Source organism: Protopterus annectens, chromosome 9.part0, assembly GCF_019279795.1.
Source record: "Protopterus annectens isolate FY-2018-M chromosome 9.part0, PAN1.0, whole genome shotgun sequence".
NCBI classification, from domain to species: Eukaryota; Metazoa; Chordata; order Ceratodontiformes; family Protopteridae; genus Protopterus; species Protopterus annectens.
In genome coordinates this window covers 475,012,008-475,033,318 of record NC_056743.1, presented here as the reverse complement: position 1 = coordinate 475,033,318, position 21,311 = coordinate 475,012,008, and the positions used below count along the sequence as shown (strand labels likewise).

Here is a 21,311-nt window from a genome sequence, read left to right as displayed (position 1 = left end):
GTTACTGCAAATAAAAAATCTGTCTTCTAACACCAGCTTGCGGAATGTGAACACAGCTCATTTACTGGAAGTAGTAAATAAATCTCTTAGGTTCATAAGAAAATACTGTGCAATCAGTTTACAGACCATTACAAACCTATAAAATAAACCAGGTTCAAAAATTCTCTAAAATCTCGTGGAGGGCAACTCAAGACTGACCAGAGAAAAATGTGAGGGTCTACTTCCAATTAGCTAAGTTTATCTTGAAGGTGGCAAGTTTGCTATTCTGCTTGACATGTAAGTGAATGCTTATTCCAGAGGTGGAAGATACAATGGAATACGAGTCTATCACAACAACAACATGTCTTATTTATCTGTTTATGAAGGTTTAGGCCTTTTCACTGGATACTTCAGGAACCACTTGTTCTACCAAGGGGCAGCAGGTCAAAGGGCAACCAACTGTAATTCTGAGACTTGCTAGTGCACATCCTAGAAGAGCGACATTGAATATGGGAAAGTCCATTCTGCTCTGAGTCGAATTACTGCCTCTTCCCTGAGGTATAGTGATTTGAAATTAGTGTATATATAACTAGTGGGAGTGTGGGGAGTCATAGGAGAGAAAGCCCCTTGCAAAAAGAATTTTAAAGGAGAACAGTGATTGTCAAAAATTAACTGTTCTCTTGTTGTTTCATAGTTTTTATTTTTTCATAATATTGGGATACAATTGTGTGCCAAAGAATGACAGTAGGAAGCCTGGTCGAGGTATGTTCGATTTTAAATAGCTTGAAAGGCTCGACAAAGACGACAATAGAGGAGACTGTAAGAGACGGAGCAAATAAATGGAACTGCCATTCCCTTCAGATAATTATGGATCCTGAGGCCACTAAATCTTTTTATAGTTAGGAATTTCTGGGTGTCTCGAGTTGAGTGGCATGCTAATACAAAAACACTCCAAAAGGAACTCATATTCTGTAATGGGTCAAATGAGGGATGTGTAAAAGGTAATGAACATTTCTATGAATACAGAGGAAATGTCTTTAAAAATTAGATGTGCCAAACAGAAGACTTGGGAATTGATGAAGGATCAGCAATAACACACAAACAAATGCGAATAAAGCTTAGTAAGGAGTACTTTAGAAGACTTAAATTAATCCTGAAAACAGCAGTGACACCTAGGAATAAGATCCACGCTATAAATCAATTTGCTCTTCCAGTCCTAACTTAAAGTTTTGGAGTGATTGACTGGCCCCAAAATGTGTTGGATAGATTGGATATTAAAACAAGAAGGATGCTTCATGCTCACCAAATGATTTATAAAAATCAGTGTATACCAGGATTATATATTCCCCATTCTGAAGGAGGGATGGGCCTCCTTGAAATTGATTACATGTATAGATCTGCAATAGTGGGACTCCACACTTATCTACTGACCTCACAAGATCCAAATGTGGTGAAAATTTTGAAACATGAGGAGAATAAATCTAAGATGACATCTCTGCTTAATTTAGCAGAAGCATATCAATGTCAATCAGGAATGGAAATCAAACCATAAGTGGATAAAAACCAGGCAGCAACCGAATGTGCTAAAAAACAAAAGAAAGAATATAAGGTGAAGGTCCAGATGAGAAGGCAAGAAATGTGGAAAAAAACAAATATAGTTGCAAGTATAGAAAACTTCTAGAAGAGCCTCATGTTGATCAAGAACGAATGCAGGAATGGTTAAGGAGAGGTGAATTTACATCAAGAAATGAAAGGTTAATATTGGCAGCCAAAGATAGTGGGCTATGTACGCGCTGGTTTACTAAGTCCATTGAACATATGGGAGAGACAGACATACGTAGGTTTTGTGGAACCGAACTGGAAACAGTCACACACCTTATTGCAGGTTGCTACTCTCTAATGGCAGAGGGACTGTATACAGAAAGGCACAATAATGTGGCGAGATTGTTACACTGGAGATTGTGCAAACATTATGATATCGAAGTGGCTGAAAAACGCTGGAAACATGAGCCACAAAGAATCATAGAAAATGATGAAGTTTATATCACATGGGATCACCCAATACCAACAGTCCAAAAGATGGATGCTAGAAAACCGGACATAGTGGTCCAAGAAAAGAAGACAAAAGTAGCATTGATCATTGAAATCGCCACACCTAGTGACTACAGTGTCTTGCGTACAGAGAGACACAAAGTCATAAAATACCTCAATCTGCACGCAGAAATGAGAGCCATGTGGAAGAAAGATACCCAGACAGCTCCAATAGTAGTAGGAGCAACTGGTCTTATAAAAAATAATTTGCAATTGTATTTAGATATGTTGCCAATTCATGTAACACCATACAAATTGCAGAAGGAGTCATTACTGGGCACACTGCGGGTGCTGCGAAGAGCACTTTTGGCTAACATCAAAGAGTGAAACAATACTAATTTCATGAACTTTAATCGTACTTTCACTTTGGAATGGGGTCCATTCCCATCATGGTATTAGAACCCAAAAGACTTGGCAAAATTAAAAAAGGCTTTCTGCATTATTATGGAAACATGATGATCAAAAAATAAGGACTTGTAAACAAGACTGTACAGATCTCTTACCTTAAATACAAGTCTCTGACTGAAGAGTTGTAGCTCCTACATGGTATGATGGGGAAATATTTTGTCAATGAAAATGAACTATACTACATTTGTTTACATTTAGGGTGAGATCATTGTCCTTACACCAATTGGTAGAATAGTCTAAACCATGTTGAAGCAAGTTTGAGTCCATTGGAGAATGAATAGTAAAACACAATTTATAGTTCTTTGCAAACGTGGATAACAATAGGCCAGAAGTGTTGGCTTGAAGGTCTGAGAAGCAGAATCTGAACATATGACATGGAATCTGTCAAACTCAACTTAGAGATCACCAGAAGCCTCAAAGCAGCAGACCAGATATTATGATAAGGCCACTGAGGCACCACAAGTCCCATTAAACAGGAGGGACTGTGGTCCTGTAGGTTTTTAAATGTCACAGCAAGAACCTTATGTGAGTCTATACTATACAAGAAGCCAGTGGCAGAACATAATAAAAGCACAATTGTCCATATCTGGGAGCTCAGCAGAGAGCAATATGTCAAGATTTGTGTTTGAAAGCTTTAAATATATGGCACTGCCATAGGGCACCTGTAGAACCATCATAAATCTGATATGTAATATGTGATGTTTCTCAGATGGTGATAACATCACCTAACAATGGCTGACAACCAGTCCAGGATCACATAGAGACTATATTATCTTAGCTACAAACTCTAGTTGGGTACCCCTGTAGATTATGAGTGACGAGACTAGAGGATCAAAGTAAGTGACTTGTCCTGTAAGAGAAAGTGAGGTAGACAGGGATATCATCCACATCTCCCTTGAACCATTTACATTTTGATCAGAAGAGGCTTGAGTATTGAGCCATGTGGGACCCTGCAGTTCAGAGGGTAGAAGGAGAAATTTATCCATGAAGTCTAAGTTTTCTTATGTACAGTACCAAAGACCACACAGTAAATCTTCAGGCACTACAAAAGAATATGCCAAAAGCAGTAGTGAAATCAAGGAAGTCCAATAATGAATACAACTTCTGATCTACCCTCATAAGCAGATCATTATCCACTCAAAGGGTTGCAATCCCTATGCTGTGGCCTGTCCTAAAACCAGAATAAAATGGGTCCAGGAGTCCATGAGATTTTAAGAAGCATTCACATTGCTTACTCGCCACCTTCTTGACATTTTTTCTAACAAATGGAAGGTTTAGGATAGGTTAGTAACTATACGGAGTGTCAAGAACAAGGATATAAATTCTGAGGTGTGACATGAGCAAGGCCTTATTCAGAACTGATGGAAAAATGAAAGTTCTCACGGAGGACTGGGTAGTTTTAAAGATGAATGGATCATGGTTATCTAAGTAAGACGTGAGTAACTTGGATGAGCTGAGGCAAAGCTCACAAGCAACACTGGAATCCAATGCATGAACTTTTCAAGGCTGACAACTTTAAACTTGTGTCCCTTCCTCAGGATGCTCTTTTGCCAAGATAGATTGCATATCCACTGTGCACTCCTGGCTTCCTGACAGATGAAGTCAACTGTGCAACAAGCTAAGAATTTGGAATAAGATGCAGAAAAGGTCTTTTGAGTAATTATAATTTGGACTGCACAGTTTATTGCCTGCCTGGATGAACTTAGCCTGTTGATTTCTCACTGAACAGATTTTCCTAGACAGACAGCAAGCCTTCTTAAAAGAGATTTCTGACTGACATCTGAAACAATCCAAATACAATCCTATTCTGTCCTTCAGTACCTGGGTGCACCTTCACTGGTACTCGGTTATTTGCCATTCACTCTGCGATCAGTGGAGCTCAAGCGTATAATGGGTCACACAACCTGACAAGTGCAAGGAATATATAAAACACGGGCAAAGTAATCCAAAGCCACTTCTATAAGACTATAATACTCTGCATTCAGCGGTTTAAAGTCATCCATACTGTTCGACAATTATGCTCACTTTAACTTTATTAACTTTGGATGGGATAATGACATGCATTACAAGAACAACGTGAATAGGTAATCTTATTTTCAATGAATTTTTTTCTTGCGGTAAGATGGGTATAAAACGGTGGTCTGACAATTAACTGGAAGTGAACAGGGAAGTGTAATCTACCTGCTCTTTAAAAAAACACTTAAAAGTTTACTTTCATTCTGAAAACAGAACTGGCATTGTATTTTGCCCATCAGCTTATGCATTTGTCAGAGCACATACAGAAGCTAACTTACCATATTGCAATGACAAGCTAATCAAAACATGAAGGTAAGATATAAGAGGACAGGACATGGGGAGAGGTTTGTTGTACCAGGTAGGCTAGCAGTATAAGTGAATGAATAAGGGCGGCCTATGGATAACAAGAGGGACTGGAGCGGGATGGGCTTGAGAGATGCATGCAGCATCCAGATACTCCTTGTTGCAACTTCTTGATATTTTATTTTAATTGATTAAACTTCTACATGCCCACTGCATGCATAAAACTGACATCTCAAAAAAGTAGGAAAACAATATAGTATGTATGCATTATGTCATATTTCCCAAACAAATACAAGAAATCTCCTACCTGTACACAGTCCCACAAAGTCTGCAGTACAGGGGTGTCTCTTATGCCAACTGTCCTGAGGTGATGCTGCGAGATGGGGACTTCCAGAATATTCTTAAAACATTTTGACGGATAACTACAGTTGCCATGCATTTTTAGTGTTACTCTGTGAGTATATTGTAAATAATCAAACTGTTTTGCTGCATGCATCTCTCAGGCCCCTTTTATCACTGACACACAGGTTAAAACAGTCCTATCCAAAGCCAAAAACACAGCCTCAATGGGACCGGATGGTGTCCCAGGCTGTGTCTTACAAGAGCTCCAAAATGAACCAACTCCTCACCTAAACACACTGTTCAAACTCAGCCTCTCTACAAGCTAAATACCCACAGAGTGGCGCACAGCAACAGTTATCCCACTCCACAAAGGTGGTACCACAACAGACCCCGGGAACTACCGCCCTATAAGCCTGACTAGCCTGGTCTGCAAGGCTATGGAGTGCATCATGATGGAACTCATTAACAGAGACATTGGGAACATCCAAACTTTGGACCCCACCCAGTTTGGCTTTGTTAAGGGCAGATCATGCCTCGTAAACCTGGTGGACTTCTTTGAGACAGTTACCAAGGCATTAGATGAGGGTAAGGAGGTCCACACAGCCTACCTAGACCTCGCAAAGCTTTCAACACCATTCCCCATTCTGGTATTATAGACAAACTCACCAACCTGAACATTAACCCCTACGTCATGAGATGGCTTGCAAATTGGCTCATGGACAGAACCCAAATGGTGAGAGTTGCAGACTCTAGGTCCGACTAAACCGGTTACAAGTGGTGCCCCCCAGGGCTCAAACCTAGGACCCCTCCTGTTCGGTATATACTTATCAGAGGTACAGGCAAGCACAGGAGGACTTTGGCTGACCAAGTTCGCAGACGACTGCAAACTGGGGTCCATAATTGATTCTCCGGCTGATACAGACACCCTCCAGAAGGGTCTCACTGAGACGGATACTTGGTGTAAAAATCATGGACTCAAGTTGAATGCCAAAAAATGCATAGTCATCCCCTTTGGAAAAAAACAAAGTACCCGCGAACTACTACATAGGTGGTAGTCCCCTAAATACAGAAAAAGTAATAAGGGATCAGGGGACCCAAGTAGATAGCAATCTCTTCTTTGATAATCATATTGCCAAGGTGGTTAGAAAATCCTTCTACGTGGCCCACCTAATCTCAAAAGGGTTCACATCCAGAACAAAGGAGGTTTTTGTGCCTCTCTACTCATCACTTATTAGACCCATTATAGAATACAGTGCCCCATTTGGGATGTACCTTACAAGACACCTGCAATAGCAGGAAAGACCACAAAAGTACCTCACCAAGAGGATGACTGACCTCAAACAGATGATCTATGCAGCCCGATTAAAGAAACTCCCGCTGTACTCGGTTGCATACCGCTTACTCAGAGGTGATCTCTGCTTGACATACAAGGCCATGTCCAACCCAGAATTGATGGATATGCTCCACCTAAAAAAAACAAATCCCTGACAGCCACACGCTCTAGGGATATAAACCTTACCACAACGATAAATAGGACGTGCTGGAGGGATAGATTCCTTACCCAGAGACTCCCCATGCTTTGGAACAAGATTCCAATATACATCAGGCAGAGCCCCTCACTAGCACTCAAGAGAAACCTTGATGGGTGGATGGGAAACAGAAAATTTACCCTGGGGATCACTGCAGTGGCTCTGCTAGACAGAGGTGCAGGGAACTAATGGCTCTGCTGGTCAGAGGCACATGGAACTAATCTAAGGGGGTGGCGAAAGCCAACACACTCTGGCTAGGCTTATAAATGCCCTTGGGCACATAGCCTAGTACTTACCTATGAACCTATGTTAAAACATCCAAAAAAAACAGTTAAAACATTTACAATATCGAAAAACCAAAAGATCAAACCTACAAGATCCCAAAAGAAAATAATTTCCTTTTGTGATCATTAAACTAAATAGCATAAAATTCATACCTGCATTTGTCTGAACAGTGCTACTGTTATGGAAAGGTTTTTTTAAAGGTAAGCTATAGGGGACAGGGTTAGTATTACATCTCTGCCAGCCTGTACCACCTTAGTTCATAGGTTAATAAATCCAAAAACAGGTTCAAAAAACCAGCAAGAACTTCAGAAGAAGTTTGCTATCAGGCTGACAAAAAGCGCTTTAAACAGTGGAATAAATAGTGTTATTTGACTCTTCTCAGACTGTGTTGCTGGTTTTTCAAACCTGTTTTTGGATTTATTTAATTTCTTGCCTTGTTTGTGTTCTTAGTTCATAGGTTGGTACTAGACTATCGGCCCTAGGGCCTATACAAGCCTAGCCATAACAATTCCCTGGCAATTTCTTCCCACACTATTTACTTCCCTGGACCCTTGTCTAGCAGGGCAACTGACGTGATCCCCGGGGTGAATTTCCTTTCTCCCATCCAATCATCAAGGTTCCTTTTGAAGAGGTCCAAAGAAGAACTCTGCTTGACATGTATGGGCAGTCTATTCCAGAGTCTGGGGAGTCTCTGTGTCAGGAACCTATCCCTCCAGCATGTTTTGTTTATTGTGATGACAAGGTTTAGAACCCTGGAGCATGTGACTCTGAGGGATTGGGATTTCTTTAAGTGTAGCATGTCCAACAGCTCTGGGTTTGACATGACCTTGTATGTTAAGCAGAGATCACCTCGGAGTAGATGATAAGCGACAGAGTATAGCTGGAGTTTTTTAAAGTGGTCAGCATAGGGCATCTGCTTTAGACCTGTGATTCTTTTAGTGAGGTATTTCTCAGTTGCTGCAGATGTCTTGAGAGGTACATACCAAATGGGGCGTTGTATTCTATAATGGGCCTAATGAGGGATGAGTACAATGGGACAATGACCTCCTTTTTTCTGGATGAAAAGCCCTTAGTGATGAGGTGTGGCATATAGAAAGATTTCCTGACTGTTGTGGTGATGTGGTTACTGAAGGTGAGACCACTGTCCACCTGTGCCCCTAAGTCTCTTATCACACTTTCGGTGTTTAGTGTACTGCCACCTATGTTGTAATTCATGGGTACATGTTTTTTTCCCAAAGGGGATAACTATACATTTCTTGGCATTGAGCTTGAGCCCATGGCTCTGGCACCAAGCATTTGTTTCTGTAAGGCCCTTTTGTAGAGTATCTACATCATTTGGGGATTCAATAATGTCTCCCAGTTTACAGTCATCTGCAAACTTTGTTAGCCACGATCCCTTAGTGTTGGCCTGTACTTCAGAGAAGTAGATGCCAAACAAGAGAGGTCCCAGGACTGAACCCTGAGGTACTCCACTTGTCTGGAGCTGGCTTTGGAGTCAGTTATTTTTACAGTGTGGGTTCTGTCAGTAAGCCAGTTGGCAACCCATCAAGTGATGTAGGGATTAATGCCCAGCTTAGTAAGTTTATCTATTATTCCATAGTGGGGGATGGTGTCAAAGGCCTTGGCGAGGTCCAGATAGGCTGTGTGGACTGCCTTATCCTCGTCCATGGCTCTGGAGACTGATTCGAAGAAGGCAATCAGGTTCAGGAGACAAGATCGGCCCTTCACGAACTCAAACTTGGTGGGGGTCCAGTGTTTTAAGGTTGCCAATGTCTTTATGTTCCATGATAATACATTCCATGGCCTTGCAGATCAGGCTCATCAGACTGATGGGGCGGTAGTTCCCGGGATCCAAAGTGGATTCCCCTCTTGTGGAGTGGGATAACTGTAGCTGTGCGCCACTCAGTGGACATGAAGTCTGAGGTGAGAGTATGATTAAACATGACACTTAGGTGAGGTGCCAGTTCATTTTGTAGTTCATGTAGTACACAGCCCGGGATGTCATCTGGTCCCATGGATGGTGTATTCTTAGCTTTGGAGAGTGCGTTTTTTACCTGTGTGGCCATTATTACTGGAATTTGGCAATCTTCCGGTATTGAGATGGGCCATTTAGGGAGTGAGAGGGGGGTGAAGTTGGCACTGAATCGATCTGCCAGGATATTGACAATATCCTTGGGATCAGTATATTTAATTCCATTCTGCTGTAGCTCATTATAGAATGCCATGTGGTTATCTTTGGCAATTTTATTTTCGTAACTAGCTTTGGAGAATTTTATGAGGGATCTCGGCTTCTTACTGAAGTTGGTAAGGGAGTTTTTTGCATCCTGGTATTTTCCTCTTTTCTGCAACAGTTTCTTCCTTTTGTTGTAAAGTTTGTTTATAGCAGGGGACCACCAGATCGGCTTCCTTTTTTTGGAGGAGAGCATCTTGGTTCTATTTGGGATGGCACGATTCATGCATGAGTGGATGTGTTCGTACAGTGCCTTAGTGTAGGATTCAGCAGTCGAGCTTTCAGTTCCTGTCTGCATGGGTATCATGAAGTTTGTAACTTCTGACTTGAGGAGCATGAAGTCGGCTTTGGAGAAGTTTTTTATGGAGGTTTCCTTACTGGGGGGGTGGGGGTGGGATGTGGATGTTAAGGGTGATTAGCTTATGGTCTGACCTGACCAATGAGGGGGTGACCATAGGGGTGGAGCATCGATTTCCCATGTTGGTAATGATTAGGTCTAGGATATTGGAGCCCCTGGTGGAACAATGGATTAGTTGATCCAGGGCACTGGAATTTATGAATTCCAAGAACCATTGGGCAAAGGTGTTGGTACCCGAGTAGTTTTCCCAGTTAATGGCACGGTAGTTGAAATCACCCAGTACTAGGGTGTTTGGTTGTATCTTAATATTTTTCAGTATGTTTACAAAGGTGTAGTGAGAATCTTGGGGTATGGTGGGGGATCTGTAGCAAGGTACAATTTGGATTGCAGTCTTACCTAGTGTAATGCAAGAGTGGGAAATGGTGTAACTTATTGGGTAAGTGACGCTGGACAGGAACAAAGGTAGGATAGGAGATCCACTATGGAGGCAGCATAGAGTGATTTTGGCAACTACAGTCACCATGCGGATTAAAACCCTTCGTAAAAAAAACAAAAAGATTAAGTTACCGTGAAATTGGTCCTTTCAAAAAATAGGGGGGCAAGTGACACTTTCACTAAACTATCAGATTTTTTGGCATTACAAAGAAATATGGGGCATAATTTTATATAACATAAAACGATCAGTAGGCAACACCTCCAAATTTATGTTATGCTTTTAAATAGTGATTATGCAGTGCATACAGCATATCTAGACCTAGCGAAGGCCTCTGAGGCTATTCCCCACACAGGTATTACTATTACACTTGTAAATCTGAGTATAAATCCTTATACTGTGCAATAGATAACTAAATGGTTGTCTGACATATCCCAGGTAGAGTCGCAGATGGCACTTGTGAAAGCAAAACAAGTTACCAGTGGTGTATCATTGGGCTCTGTTTTGGCCCTCTTCTATTTGGCATATATTTCTCAGACCTTCAGACCAGCACTCCTGGCATACGGTTAGCTAAATTTGCAAGTAAATTTAAATGGGGTGTTGTTATTTGATCTTCAATTGACTCAGAATTGCTCCAAAGTGGCTTAGGCCATGTTCACAACTAGTGCAAAAAAAAAAAAAAAAGAAACTGCTGCAAGGACAGTGGTCTCAAATTAAATGTAGTTCATCTTGGTAAACAAAACAGTTTCACTTATATAGAAAATGCAGCCCTCCAATCAGACACTGTTGTAAGGGATCTTCATGCTCTTGATAATTCCTTATCATTTTACATTCACGTCTCCACAGTAGTTCAGAAAGCCTTTTATCTGGCCCATATAATTTCCAAAGGCATCTCCAGAAGATCCAAATAAGTCTTAATTCCCCTTTACTCATGTCTTATCAAAACCATTACTGAATATAATGCACCATTTGGCATGTATTTGTCTAAACATATCACACAACTTGAGAGATCTCAGAGGTTCATAAGTAAAAACATCAGTGGCCTCAAAAATTTTAGTTATCAAGAGAGACTGACAGCCTCTGTACTCAGTCTCATACAGACTCCTCCATGGAAATCTAAGTTTTTTAAATCCTGTCCTGAGCATCCACAGCTCCTCTTGTGCTGGTCCTGTGGTTTAGGCTGCTTGTTTTCGCCTCCCGTAATCCATCCTGGGTGCTCCCTCCCTGCTTTAAACGCAAAAGGAATACCTCCGGCCATCACCTGAAGACACCCTGAATTGGCCAGCTTGCCTGGTACTTAGAAAAATACTACTGAAAAGACCCCCCCCCCACCAAGATTGTGTAAATTAATCCATCCCAGGTGCTCCCTCCCTGCTTTTAATGCAAAAGGAATACCTCCAGCCATCACCTGAAGACACCCTGAATTGGCCAGCTTGCCTGTAATCCATCCTGGGTGCTCCCTCCCTGATTTAAATGCAAAAGGAATACCTCCGGCCATCACCCGAAAACACCCTGAATTGGCCAGCTTGCCTAGTACTTAGAAAAATACTACTGAGAAGAACCCCCCCCCCCCAACAAGATTGTGTAAATGTATGTTGCTTAACACTAATTAGATGTAGATAATGATAAAATAAGTGGAGGTCAGGAACAAACCAAGGCTGAAATTAATACTCCCCATAAAACAATGTGAACTTCCAATGTAGGTAATGGGATGAGTCAAACAGGAAGCAGTGTTAGCTCCAAAATAAAACTTTAATAAGTCAATGGCAAGTGCTTTCACCCTTCTGGGCTTACTCAGGCCAACATCATCTTTTAAAAAGCGTACATTTTAAATACTTTAAGTCATATGACGTCATTTCCTGTAGTATATAAAGCAATACATTCTTTAAATTACAGTCGAAAGCACATTTATATATTTAGTTTATGCAAATATAATTAAAATTAAAAACTAAACATTTATTAAAATCAGCAATATATATATATATATATATATATATATATATATATATATATAAATATATAAACTTCATAAATGTAAATTCAAATAATCTGTAATTTCCCTCCTTTTAACATGGGTCTCATAGAGATCTTATCATTAAGACCCAGTTTCTTATCTGCCCTGAGTCTTATAATCCACTTCACCTCACATTTTTCTGTAAAGTTTCTCAGATCTCCACCTCTTTGACCAGGTATATTAATATGCATTACTAAAAACTTAAACACATGATACTCTGATGTTTCAATAACATGTTTAGAAAGAGCATTTTTATAAGATCTGATCCGAATATTATAAAGGTGTTCTCTGATCCTGTATTTCAATTTCCTGTCAGTTTTGTCGACATAAAATGCCGGACATAACATGCAGATAGCTAAATATACAACATGTTCGGAATCACACGTAGCTGTGGTCTTAAAATCAAACCTTTGTGAGCTCAGTGGACGTATAAAGGAAGCACTGCTATCTATATAACGGCAAAAATTACAACTATTACAAGGCATAGTACAGAAACAATTATGTGAGCTGGTCATCCTATTATCTGGTGGATAACACAGGAGTCCATGTAAATTCATCCTGTTCTTATATGTAAAGTGTGGTTTAATTCCAACTATATTCTTAATACTTGAATCAACAGTTAAAATATCCCAATGTTTAATAAAAATATTCTGCATTTATCTGTGACCTGTATGTGTTTTTGACCTCTGCAAGCTGCTTTTGGGACGAGTGGGGCTCTTTTCTACAGTGACTAATGCTGCATTAATTTTGTATGGGTACAAGGGGCTTGATTGAATACTGCTGGCTTGTCACGACCAGAAACCTGGTGTAATGATGTCCTGTTAAAAGGACACCAACCAAAGTGCATCGCTGAATGCCGGATAGCCTCTTAAGGTGGAATAACAATCCCCCTTCAAGTCTTCCACTTAAAATCAGGTTTAGCAGCCATTTTTCTTTCCATTTGTAACTATAAGGGCTCCGCACAGCTTCTACATGGTTTTGGGGACCGTTTTGCCCTATATACTCTACTGTTTGACTGCTTGCTTTGTACTGTCATTTGCCCTTTGCTTAGGTTAATTACCAGCTTAGCAGCTGTAAGCAGCTTTTTGGGACAAGTGGGTCGCCAGCTGCATTACTTTAGTCTGAGTATACAGGGCTCGACTGTTGCACTTTGCTGGCCTAGTCTGCTCTCCAGATGTCCTATTAAAAGGACACCAATGAACATATATCGTTGAAGGCCTTTATTTCTCTTTCAAGGTGGATCAATGGTCCTACTAGAGCCTTTAGCTTAATTACTGGCTTAGCAGCTCTCTTTCTTTTCCATTTGTCTCTAAGGGCACCACATGGCTTTTATATTGTTCTGAAAACTGTTCAACACAAGTTATTGCACAGCATGAACATATCGTAGTTTACTGTGTTAGTCTGTTAAGCACTATATATTGCACTGTTTAGAGATTTTATAGTATTACTTTATCATTTACCCCTTGCTTTTGGCTGCTTATATTTGGCTCTACTGCTGTATACCCCTGCCCTCTCAAATGGACTAGGGTCACTGACAGCATGCTGAACTGCTGAATAAATGTTTTGTTCTATTTAATGGAGCCTATATTACCCAGCTTGTATTGTTCATAGCATAAGGTCTGCTGCTTTCCATTGTTAATCCCCTAAACCTAATCTTCCTCTACATACTTGCTCTAGCCTCATCTAACCATAGCCTCTTTCTACTACTGTGCTTTGTTACACCCTCCTTTCTTCTCTAAACATCCCTTACCTTCTACCTTCCCCTCTACATCTGCAATATTAACTAACTCAGTGTTGTCTCCCTCTCCTCTACAGTAATCCATCCCGGGTACTCCCTCCCTGCTTTAAACGCAAAATGAATACCTCAGGCCATCACCTGAAGACAGTCTGAATTGGCCAGCTTGCCTGGTATTTAGAAAAATACTACTGAGAAGACTCCCCCCCCCCAACAAGATTGTGTAAATATATGTTGCTTAACACTAATTAAATGTAGTCTTGATGTACTATCTATAGAGTTAATCTGCCCTCCTGTGTGTGAGTTCTAGCAGCCTACTGCAGACCGTTTGCCCTCTCCTCCTCCTGTTATCACTAACCTAGAATATATTTAAACCTAAGACTGGTCCAACTATCCCTGCTGTTTGCTACCTTCTCCTACCATTAGATGGCAGCACCTACCAATATATTCTTTATAATCCCAACAAGTTGTATTTTTTTCACAAACAGTTGGTTATGAGTTAATATCCTTAGACTGTCAATATCTTCTCCCCCCTGCTAAACCACCCTCTGTAAAGTCAGCCTTCTTTTTTATTTAGCTCACACCTTCCAACTACAGCCTTTAAACTGCTCTTTGCTGATACTTTTTCTGCCATGCTCACCTCTAGTGTTCTTTCCCGATCCGTTCGCCCTGCAGGCTCACTCCGCTCCCCTACCCTGCCCCCATTTCCCACCCGTCCCCAGTACTCCTAGCTTTATTCCTATCTTACCCCACCCTCTCAGTCTAATTACCCAATACCAGCTCCCCCCTCATTACTCCTCCCACCTATAGCCATCCTTCTTAAACTCTGTAATCTGTACTCCACCCAATAATTATAGTCCCCTCCTCTTTCCTTAAATCTCTAGAATACTTCCATCACTTTTTAAAACCTTTCTTCTTCACAGCCTTCTCTATTTTCCTAACCACTCATACCACTCTCTCTGCTCCAACATGCTCTCCTCAAGTTATCACACCCTCCAGTCTCCCAGCCCCCTCTTTCTGTTCCTACTTCCCTTATACTATGCTACCTCATATTCCAACTATGCTTGTCCAATACCACTTACAAAGACAACTACCATACAAACTCACCTCCCCCCTCACTCTTACTCCCATTTCCACTCTATCTCCTCTTCTCTCATTCAGCCCAACCCTCTGCATCTATTCCACCCTAAACTCTTCTCCTCTAAAGTCAAGATACTGTCACCTGCTCCAATCTACCAAAATTCATGCCTGGCAGACCAATATGGCTAAAGGATATCTCCTTCAACAACCTAGTCCAAGCTGGTGATATCCATCCTAACCCTGGTCCTACATCCTTTACTAACAATACTCATCCCTTACCTTCTTCCTCCTATCTCAATACTCTAAAGATTTTTACAATTCATGCACAAAGTCTAAACAACAAAAGTACACCAATTTCAAGCTTGGTTAAGCCATAACCAGCCAGATACCTTAGCCATCTCTGAAACCTGGCTCAAGCCCTTCATCTCCGACTATGAGATTCTGCACCCAGGATTTCATTGTCTCAGAAATGACCGAATGCCCTAGTCTGCTCCAACCTTCTTACCCCTCCAAATTCTAATTCCTGAATTCCAGAACACTGAACTAACTGCTGGAATTCTAAAACTAAATAAACATAAAAATATCTGCATCATTGCCCTATATATCTCACCTACTAACAATATCTCTACACTCGAAAATATTCTCCTATGGACCTCTACTGAAATCAACTATGAAACTTATATCCTTGTTGATGCGAATATTGACTGGAATAAAATCAATTGCCCCTCTCCCTCCCTATCCATTAACCTCTAACTTCACTCAAATAATCCTCTCCATCACTCGACCTAACAAAATAAACCCTCCCGGATCCACTATAGATTGGATCCTAGTCTCAGATCCAAATAAAATAACCAATTCTGGCACAATTCCTTCATGCATCACTCAACTAGTTCCCCCCATACCAGCATCAATACATTCAAACTCGTAACCACAGTAGCTTCAACCCAACTACTTTCTCAAATACTTTCAAACAAATGAACTGGCAAATTCTAAACATCCTTTTCTTGACAAGGCTATAGAATACTTCAACTCTGTCTTTCCTGATACTTTAAACTCATTAGCCCCACTAAAAAACAAAAGGATAAAAACTAAAACTGCTCCTTGGCTATCCAAAGAGACAAAACAGATTATGCACCACAGAGACAAACTATGGAAGCTTTACCAAAACAATAAACAGGACAATACCTTGCTCCAATATAAACAGTTCTGCAAACGTGCAAAACGACTAATCACCAAAGACAAAAAATCCTACTATATCAAACTTCAGTCCAATAACAATAAAAAAAAACAAAAATTCTGGAACTCAGTAAACTCACTCCTCAATACAGGCTCCAAGAATAATCCCTGTCCTGACCCAAGTAAATCTGATCTCGAACTAGGCTCTGAATTTAACTCATTTTTCATAGACACTATTACTACCCTCACCAAGACATTTCCCAATAATAACCCAACTGCTCTACACTCTCCCCTTTCTAACTCACCTCATCTGTTTGAACTCAAACCCATCTCCATTAACTTTATAAAAAAACTTTTGTCCAAACTTAAACCTTGCTCTAACGCTCCAGAGAATATTCCCTCTACCTTCCTAAAATATGCTGCTGATTGCATTGCACTCCCAATCAACATCATTATCAACCGATCCATAAAAGAATCATACATCCCCAAACTCTAGCGCTCAGCTTATATTTTTCCTCTTCATAAAGGAGGCAAAAATACCAGCATATCAAACTTTCACCCCATTGCTTTGCTCTCACCAGTCTCCAAAATCCTAGAAAAATGCATCCACCTCCAACTTATGCCTTTCCTGACCCAAAACAATTTTCTCACTCCTACCCAGCATGGCTTCCGTCCACGCCATAGCACAATAACCGCTCTACTCTCTTTCCTAGAAACTGTCAATCAAGCCCGAGATTCAGGCCACTTAGTTTCTACTGTTTTACTCGATCTGTCTAAAGCCTTTGATACTGTTTCCCACAAGCACCTTCTCTGTCATCTCTCAAACCTTAATCTCTCACATAATGCTTTATCCTGGTTCTCCAGCTATCTATCAAACAGATCATAGGCAGTCAAATGGAAGAACTCCATCTCTTCCTTCCTACCTACCCCAACTGGCATACCACAGGGATCCATCCTTGGGCCAATGCTTTTTAACATCTTCATCAATAACTTTCACACTGCTATCCCTGATGCTAAAATCATTCAATACGCAGATGAGTCAACTTTAGTCTGCTCTGCCTCAAACCTCTCTGAATTGCTGACTAAAACCCAAGCTGCCTTCTCAACAACTGAAAACTGGATGTGCCAAAACCACCTCTCTCTCAATGCAAATAAATCAAAGATTCTACTAGTCCCTCCCGCAAAGACCCTCTCCTATGATAAAAACAACTTCAAAGTCTATAGTCAAACCAACTCACCTACAGAAGTAGTCCCCTCTGCCAAACTACTCGGCATTACTGTAGATGAACACCTCAAGTTTGATATTCATATTCAACAAAATATTAAGAAAACCCACCAAAAGCTAGGTATGCTGTATAGGAATAATCGGTTTCTCTCCAACTCTACCAGGCAAACTCTGGCCTCGACTTATCTTCTTTCTTCCTTATTATACGGAGCCCCTCTCCTAACCAACCTGTGCTCCTCTATCACCTCTAAACTAGAAAACTGCTACAACAAAATCTCTAAATTTGCCTCTAAATCTAGAAATACCACCCATCACTGCCTAACCCTACAATCCCTGAATTGGCTTGAACTCCCAAACTACCTAGACTATCTCCAAATCACTACTGCACATAGACTCATATTTCACCCAACAAAATGTCCCATGCTAACATCCTTCCCCCTTATACACCCAACAGAGCTCTCAGATCTGAAAAGCAGAACTTAATTACTATCCATAAACCTAAATGTTCTGCTGGCCAACTTCTCCTATCTTTCTCATTAGGCAAAAAATGGAATTCCCTTCCCTCTACATTAAGAACCATACCAAACTCAGAAAAATTCAAAGCCCAACTATTCAAACACCTGTCCACTAAATGGAAATGTACCTGCCTTCACCCAACCAAATCCAAGGGGGTTTTTGCTCTGGTTCCCAAGCTCTACAACTCCCATAGTTATCTTCCTATGAGCCTATCTAAGCTCTCAACAATTTCTATAGCTTCTCTCTAAGCTCTCACCTCTTACAGCTACCCTCACACAGCCCAACCTTGTAAATATTGTAAACAGCGTTCTACTGTTTATTTGTGTATGTAAAGCGTATTTACATTTTCTTAAAAGGTTTGTATGTAAACTGTTTCCACACCTAACCCATATCTGTTTTCCTCAAATGAAACTATGTGATCCCTACCTTCAAGCTTAATGATTTTGTTAACTATACATGATACTGAATGCATTTATGAGTAACTATTCTACATAAGATCTTTAATATTAACTATCATTTGTATCTAAATTGTATAATGCATCTTGGAGCTTTTCTCCCCGGGCCTCCACTGAAAATGGGTCAGTTCAGCCCAGTGGACTTCCCCGGTAATCAAATTGCAAATAAATAAATAAAGTTTAACCTTTCATACCATGAAAGATCCAACCCTATTTGACCTCCTATTCCTTTGCAGAACTAATGGTACATTAAAATACTCGGTTAAAGGAATTAAACCTTCATCAGTAGGCATGATAGAGTCATATCCCTCACCTCTGAAACAAACTTCTACTACATGTCACTTCAAGGCAAACCTACATAATTGAATGGGCAGCCTCAAATTCAGTCCCAGTCTATCTTGTCTAGTCCTCTTTGTGGCTAGAGGGAAATTTTAAACAGTTTTTTGGGTAGGCTTGAAATAGTCTACGGACTGACTGCCTAGTACTTCCCTATGAATCTAAAAGTACTTTAAAATCAAATTTATTTTCTTCGGTTAAATCTCTCAAAAAATCCTGGATGAATGATTATTATGCAGCAACAGACTGTTTGGAAGTGCTGTGGATCTGAAAAAATGGAGTTACCAGAATACAAATCTGTTATTGATGCAATTAATATCCCCAGGAAAGTAATATGTAATCTTAATCTACAAAAAGTCTGACTGATTTAGCAAGGAAATGTACGATAAAGGCTAGCAAAGGTAGACAGATGTTTGACAACAATGACACATACAACCCCACCCATCTTATGAATTTGGGCCATACAATTTATATGTTTTATGAACTAAAATAATTCAAAAAGATTAACATTTTAATTCACAAAGCTCAGCCAAGCTTTAGTTACTAAGAGAAAAAATATGGCTTGTATACTAAAACAATACTTATCACTGATTTAGTAAATAAATGTTCACCACCTTTAATTTTATTCAGCATAGATGCAGAAAAAGCTTTCAAATGGGGTGACTAAAAAAGATGAATTTCCTCAATTGGTTAATTTCAGGCTTGCAGAATATGTACAAGGCAATACATTAAAAGAGAGATTATAACTGGTTCAGCCCAGCAATGGCCACATGACTAATTCTAGTTACATTAGCAATGAAACACTTAACAACTATTACAAACTACTTATTCAGATGAAGCAGTTGTTGTACATTTAATTCTGCAGCAACCTTTTACTTATTCCTTGGTGGCATCTTTTTATCTATCCATTGCCATAACTCAGATATTAAAATAGATATAACATTTAATAATTCAGTTTGGATCCAAACCTGTAGCTCTTAAACAGTTGTCAAACCTTCCACCACTTACTTTTTGAGGGGGCAAGCTTGACAGTAAAGTTTCACAGCCATGCTATTCATATCTGCCAGAAAGTTATCATTTCAAAAAGATAAGTAACCACAAATACAAATGAATGAACACGAGGTGCCAAAATGTTCAAAAATTCTAAACACACCTCTTAGACAATCCCCTGGTAACACAAGAACATAAAAACCAACAGTATGCACAATTTGAAAAGTTTAATAACTCTTAAGTTAACGACATACATACAAAACTGTAATTACAAATCGACTAAAACATCCAATGATCTTTCAGATGCAATATACAATTACTGTATGTCAGCTCAAAAAGTTGAAAAAAAACCAGTTAACTTCTATTGACAACAGACAGACGTTATTAATTGGTTTTGACTTTTAAACAATGGGTAGAAATTAACTTTATTTGCAATTTTTTGAGCTGACATATATTAACTATGTTAATTGCATGGGAAAAGTCACTGGATGTTTTCATAGATTTGTAATTAAAATTGCACACACATATATATATATATATATATATATATATATACACACACACACACACACACACACACACACACACACACACACAAGTGTGTGTGTAGTTAATTGTTGAGCAGCTCTCTATTTGTAAAACAGTTTTCTATTAGTTGTTAGTGACTGCAATAATAACAAGACAATCTCAAGATGTAACACTAAAGGTGTGAATGAAACCGACATGATGAACAGACAGGTTATCCATTACGATATATTACAAAAAATGCAAGGTAATACATGTGCATCACAATAACCTGAGAGTGAAATATTACAGTCTGAGGCATCTTTAGACCAAGCAACAAAAGGATGTAGGTAACTATAAAAGACCAGAAGATACACAGTGACAAGGATACATTTAGGGCCAATACGATGCTCGTGTATATCCTAACAGGGGTAAACTTAGGAAAAAAACACTATGGTCAGGCTTCAACTAGGATACTGTCTGCAGTTATGGAGATGCTGTATCAAGAGATCTAGCAGTCTGGAAATTTGGATTCTGAAAGAAAAAAATCATGTAACTAGAAAATGCCTCTAGGTTGCCCTGAAAAAAGGCAATTACGCCTAGCAGGTTTATTTTATTAATAGATAATAAATTAATAATTAAAGCAAATATAGCAATGCATTAGTAGTAATTAACAGGTGGTAGGAGTACTAGACTACAGGAGAGGCTAAAGGAAGGACAGCACCTCAAACTATATTTAAGAAGAAACAAAGACTATGATTTGGGTTCAAAAGATCTTTATAGGAGACTAAACAGAGGTGAGATTTCAGACAGAAGATAAGAAAGGACAAGTAGACTGAGTGAACAGACTTTAACCTAGATCTGTGAAAGTTATAATTCAAACAGACTGGTAGGTGCATAGAAAGAGCTACCTGAATACGTAGTGAACTCTAACGTAACAGACTCAAGACAGAATGGAACAAAACTGGTATGAGAAGATGCAACACAGGGCAACTTATAACTGAAAGATGAACATTTTAGGCAGAAAAGACTGTCTCCTATCAGCAATCACATAATATATATATATATATATATATATATATATATATATATATATATATACATACATACATACATAGAGAGAGAGAGAGAAAGATATTGATATATGTATATGTGCTGATGGACTTTATATTTCATTATGAATATTCACATATAACACATACATATATATATATATATATATATATATATATTTATGGAGACTGAGATGATCAAACTGGGGGATCACTGCACAGAAAAAAGGCGGCACAGCTGAAAAAAATAAGCA

The 21,311-nt window shown here is 39.6% G+C and overlaps 1 protein-coding gene across 1 annotated transcript in view; it reads right to left on the bottom strand.

Annotated features, from left to right (window-relative positions):
* LOC122810537 (zinc finger protein 182-like) overlaps window positions 1-21,311 on the bottom strand; it is a 221,445-nt gene that overhangs the window by 96,998 nt on the left and 103,136 nt on the right. The gene's annotated exons all lie outside the window — the stretch shown is intronic.